Here is a 6,341-nt window from a genome sequence, read left to right on the forward strand (position 1 = left end):
GGGAATGTGAGGTGGTATTTCATTGTAATTTTTTTATTTTGTGATTTCCCTAATGATTGGTGGTGCTGAGCATCCCTTCGTATGCTTTTTGGTCATTTGTATATCTTCTTTGAAGAAATGTCTATTCAAGTGATTTGCCCATTTTCTAATTAGGCTGTTTTTATTTTTGTTATTGAGATGTAGGAGTTCTTTATGGATGTGGATATGAACCGCTTGTCAGGTATATGATCTGAAAGTATTTTCTCCCATTCTGTAGGCTGCCTTTTCTCTGTTGATTTTATCCTTTGATGCACATCAACGTTAAATTTTGGCATAGTCCGACTTATCTATTTTTACTTTTGTGGTCTATGCTTTTAGTGTCATATTTAAGAAATTATCGCCAAATCCAATCCCATATGTTTTCTTCTAAGAGTTTTATAGTTTTACTCTTAGGTTTGTAATCCATTTTGGGTTTTTTGTATACATAGCTTAAGGTAAGGGTTCAACTTCATTCTTTTGCATATGGATATTTGCTTTTCCCAGTATCATTTATTGAAGAGAATATCCATTGAATGGTCTTGGTACTCTTGTCAAAAATCATTTGACTGTACATGTGAGGGTTTATTTCTGGGTTCTTGATTCTATTTTCATTGGTCTATATGTCTGTCTTTATACCAGTACCACATTGTTTTAACTACTGAAGCTTTGTAATAAGTTTTGAAATCAGGAATTATGACATTCAATTTTGTTATGCTTTTTCAAGATTGTTTGGCTATTTGAGGTCCCTTGAGGTTCCATATGAATTTTAGGATAAATTTTTCTATTTCTACCAAAAGCCACTACTGGGATCTTGATAGGGATTGCATTAAATTTATAGATTGTTTTGGGTAGCATTGACATCTTAAATATATTGTCTTCCAATTCATGAACACAGGACATCTTTCCATTTATTTGTGTCAAATTCTTTTTTTTTAATGTAAAATAAGACCAGTCACAAGTTTATTCTGTAATTTTTCTATAACAGGCATTCAATTCTGTAGAAAATTGCAAACATTTATTTTTAATATTTACATTTGGGTCTGTAAACAAAGCTGGTAAAATAAATCCTAAGAATTTCCATACATATTTATAAAAATTTCAAGAATATGATCCTTATCACTTCTGAAAATTATGCATTTTTTAAATTCTAAAAGCCAGTAAATGTAGAAGTTGAAGGGGACGAGAAAAACACTGTTAACAGATTATCTGAATTTTCCTCTTCCCAAATATCTAAAACATTGCATATACCACTCTTTTCCGTGTAGCTTGTGAAACCCAAAAATTCTGATTTCTCTTCACAAGTCTGGTAAAGACTGTAGCGGTGATCTACAAATTCTGTTTTCTTCTTATGTAATAAATTCAGTTCTTTTATCAAATTCAGCATTTGGTTCCAGATTTTCTTTTCTATTTTGTCCTAATAATATTTTCACTTTTCGATGTATTTTACCAGAAGGTAAACTATCCATATTCTTGATGTCACATTCATTGGGTTCCTCAGGAGGAGTATGGGGTGGAGCCTTTGCCTGAACAGTTAGGTGCTCTTGTGAACTGTTTATTGTTATCAGACCAGAATCATGAGTAAATATTGAATGAAGGTCCTTTTCCTTGAGATCCTTTGCTGGAAAAAGCACAGGATCTGACTTTTGTTTTGGTTGAGATGCACTATTATCTGTACAGAAATCAGAAACATGAACAGATGCCTGTATGTTACATTTATAGTTATCTATCCTTAGTTCTTCTAAGTCATTTTCACTTAATGTGTGTTCAGAAATGTCAAGAATGCATTCCTGTTTGTTTTTATGTAGAGGTAGCTGTGTAAAATTCTGTCTTATGTCATCTTCAGCTGTACTTAACATGGAACATTTATTACTCATTTTCTTGTTAAGCCCTCTCAATTCATTTGAAGGGTGGGGGATGGGCTCTGAAATAAACAGAAGCTTTTTTTCAGTTTCCTGGGTCTCTTTATACAGGAAATTCTGCTCCATCACTGTTATATCATCTTCCCGGCAATCTTTCTGAGAAATATGTTGCAATTCCACTTTTTCCTTTTGTTCAGTCTTTTTCAGGACACTTGCAGAAACAGGAGAAAGGGATCCAACACTGTATTTTATTAGTTTCTAGATCTTCATATTTCTGCAAGCAACATTCACAATATCCTTTTTTCTTCTTCTCTTTCAACTGGAGTTGAATTGAGTTTCCACCATACTTATCGCCATCTGTTTGGATTCTTAGTTTAACCTGAGTTTGCTTTTGCATACTAGATGGCTTGTCTACATCAAATGGACTGCAGGGCTTCTGAATAGAATAATTTATAAAAGGCATATTGGTCAGCTGAAGATAAAATGGCCTATAAAGTTGGCTCATATCTTCCACCTTTACAAAAGGCTTTTTGAGTCTTCCTGTTCTTGTTTTTTGTGCACCACTACCAACTCTTTTGCCCCCATCTCTTACTGAAGTACTTGATTTCTTGAGTGAATACAACTTTTTTCTTTTGTTCAATGTAGTATCTAATGTCATCAATATGAAGAATTTTTACTCCCCATGACAAGGCATTTGATAATATACTATATGAAGGAATAAAATCATGGTCCTTGATAGCTTTTTCAACTAATAATTTTCCTCTGCTTAAACACACTGTGTCTGGTGACTTAAATGAACTTCCATCATGGCTGGGATGAGGTGAAGTGGTTTCTGCAGTATTTGCAGATTCTGGACTTGGTACAGGAGAAATTCGACCCAAGGTTTGTGCAAATTTAGCTTCCTTTTTATTTGAAATAAGATAACTGATATCTTTGCTGAGAAACTCTTCAACTTGCCCTCCCAGATCCTTAATGTCCTTTTGCAGTTTTTCAGATATGGTGACAGAAGGTAAGTCAAGGTAAAATACTTTTCCCCAAAGTGGCTTATATTTGGATTTTTCTGGCCTGTTATCAGTTTTCAGAGATTTCAAAGATGGTCTGTTTTTTTCATTTTTGACTTGGATTCCACCCTGGAAATGTCCTTTACTGTGGATCCTCACGGCTCCAGAGTTCATGGCAGTCGCCCGGCACCTACATGCTGGGTCCGGAGAAAGGGTCGCGCCGGGCAGCCGCGAAAGCAAGGCTTCCCCACGTCTGTTGACAGGACGGCCGCCTCTCTACTTCCGCCGGCTACGGCCTCTACGCAGTAGAGGTACCGCGTCTGCGGGTCGGGTTTCCGGGGCCGGATCCGGCTCCAAGGCACGGAGGAGGAAGGCGCAAATCACAAACAAGTGGGCTGCAGCGTTGAAGATTTGAAAATGTGTCACGCGGCTGCGGCCGCATACACGCGCCGTCAAATTCTTAACATAGACTATAAACAAAAAAACTTTGCTATTTTTTTTTTTAATTATACTTTAAGTTTTAGGGTACATGTGCACATTATGCAGGTTAGTTACATATGTATACATGTGCCATGCTGGTGCACTGCACCCACTAACTCGTCATCTAGCATTAGGTATATCTCCCAATGCTATCCTTCCCCCCTCCCTCCTCCCCACCACAGTCCCCAGAGTGTGATATTCCCCTTCCTGTGTCCATGTGATCCCATTGTTCAATTCCCACCTATGAGTGAGAATATGCGATGTTTGGTTTTTTGTTCTTGCGATAGTTTACTGAGAATGATGGTTTCCAATTTCATCCATGTCCCTACAAAGGATATGAACTCATCATTTTTTATGGCTGCATAGTATTCCATGGTGTATATGTGCCACATTTTCTTAATCCAGTCTATCATTGTTGGACATTTGGGTTGGTTCCAAGTCTTTGCTATTGTGAATAATGCCGCAATAAACATACGTGTGCATGTGTCTTTATAGCAGCATGATTTATAACTTTGCTATTTTATATAAGAAAGAAATTCAATGCTTTAGATTTTCTGCCTTAGCATAAAGCAATATTTGCAGTACTAAAATTAAATAGATCTCCCAATCTTACTCTAGGGTTAAAATGAAAATATTGCACATCAAACTTTATTTAAATAATATCCCCCATTGGCAACTTTTGAAATGTATAAACATCTCTTCCTGGCAAGTGAGCATTATCTATATCCTTGTCATTTTCCATGTCTCCAGAAATATCTGTGAGTGAACATTCTGAGATTTATCTTGATATATTCATAAATTCATATAAGACTCCAAACTCTTTGAGAAAAAGAACAATATCCTTTTTCTTAATGCTTTCCTTCCTCATACTCAAATATTTCTTGGTTACTGGAACCAAGGGGACAAACAAAATTAGTTGCCAACTACCTAATCATATCAACAGTTTAACTCTTAGCAAACATTATCTAATTGTTTTACTGGATCTTTAAAAATCTACACCCAGATACAACAGAGGGGTTTAATCTTGTCTCAAGCTCTGTTTCAGGGAAAAATCCTAAGTAAGCACTTCAGCATTACTAAGAAGAATTCAGCAACTCTAAGAAGCATTACTTCTTATTTTGGGGAGCACTAACCCCTTATTATCATTCACCAGCTCTGGCTCATAGTCTGAAGGCAAAGAGGTTTTTGCCTCAGTAGCATTTGCTAATCTCTACTCAACAATGACTGCTGCAAGTTGCGCTTTGGCCTTGATGGAGTTATTTTTAAGTGCTCAAACTATTTTCTTTACTTTGAAATAATGTAAGAACTATTATAAGAATGAAAATCATTTAAATACTTTTAAAATATGATTTTTCATGGCAGATGCATGAGCTCTTTTGTGCTGTTATGGACATAATCGGTACTAGCATATTAAAAGGTGAATGAAGTAAACGAGAGGTTTCTGATGAAAAAGTAAGCTCTCTAACAAATGTGCTGTACTTTATCATAAATTAATAATAGGAAGAAACAATAAAACAAACTCAACTTCTTCCAGATTAGTTATATGCTAGAAATTCTTTAGAGACTAAATTTTTGCTAGTATTATATTTCTGTTTTCTCACTGTATCATGCAGTACAATCAGGAAATACATAGAAGTTTTGAGTCCTTTATGGAAGGATCAACCCTCTTTTCTTTTTATACAAACTTGAGGTAGCAAAATGGCACTAATGGTTTTCATGATGAAGACATTTTTATGGTTTTACTGGATAATTAATAAAATACATAAATGGCGCCAGGGAAATGCTAATCTGTTTTCCATTGCCATGAGATGCCCTGTCTTAGAAACTTGATTTTTCAGACACGTTCTACTCAATTAGAATAGGTTTGCCATCTTAACATAACTATTCCCTAAATCATATTACAAGATTATCGAAGTTCAATGTCTGTACAAAAGTGGCTCCAGCTAAGCTTTCATGCTAAGTAAATGTAAAATGCCATCATTTTAAATTTGATCCAGTAGATTATCATAAAATACAGACTCCAGAATAGTAGTGTGTTTTGCTGATTTCTCTAATTTGTTTAGTTTTCCTCTAGGGGCACTCATATACTTCTAAGGAATGGCAGACCTTGAAATTCTAGGTCTTCCTATAAATAATGAAAGGAAGGGAATGTGGGAAGAAAAGCAACCAAGGGAAGGATACAGAAGTAACTAATTAAATGAGGGGCTTGTCCTGGGTAGAATGGAATTAAAGAACAGAGGTGTGCTCACCACCTATGGAAAACCAGCCACAGCCAATTTAAAGGTCTTTTTTTTACCACTACAATGAATACTCCAAGCCCTTCCTTTAGTCCCATAACTATGGTGTATACATTTACTTGCAATAGCATGTCAGGGAGCTGTGGAAATGGGCCAAGATCATGAAGGGTCTAACACAGAAAAGCAGATTTTTAAAATTTCAAGTTCTAGCCCCAGTGGCTTTATAGAGACGTGTGCAATATTGTGTTGAAAAGAATCCTGAAGTAATGTTCCAGACTCACCACAAATGAGTCCTATGACTGGTTAACAACATCTGCAAGGTGAAGGAGAATGAAGAGATGTTATGCATGAGGTATTTGTTATCCTTGGTTACGGGTACCATGTTACGAGTTTCTCCAGATCAATAATACAGTACCAAGGGAGAATATACCCTAAAAGAGCAAAGTTCATTGAGGATGTACATTTGATTCTGTCCTTTTCTGTGGAATTTTAATATATCTCTCCCCAGTATGCTTCAACATTTGCCAAGAGCCTTAGGGATGTTGAAATAAAATTTACATATTTAATTTTCAATCCATGAGGTTAAAAATGCATTTATTTATTCCTAAAAAATGACTTGGTTTCATTTTCTCTCCTAGAAATAGTGAAAAAATAGCCTTAAAAAATTAAGCACAACCACCCTGCTTTATGCATATTCACAAGTCCATCCAGTACAAAGTGCACAGTATGAATGATTTTACTGTTTT

General features: G+C 35.7%; 1 pseudogene; it reads right to left on the reverse strand.

Annotated features, from left to right (window-relative positions):
- Positions 1–1,136: 1,136 nt before the first annotated feature.
- LOC104008191 (protein DBF4 homolog A-like) lies at positions 1,137–3,179 on the reverse strand (annotated as a pseudogene).
- Positions 3,180–6,341: the final 3,162 nt, after the last annotated feature.

Source organism: Pan troglodytes, chromosome 8, assembly GCF_028858775.2.
Source record: "Pan troglodytes isolate AG18354 chromosome 8, NHGRI_mPanTro3-v2.0_pri, whole genome shotgun sequence".
In the NCBI taxonomy this organism is placed as follows: Eukaryota; Metazoa; Chordata; class Mammalia; order Primates; family Hominidae; genus Pan; species Pan troglodytes.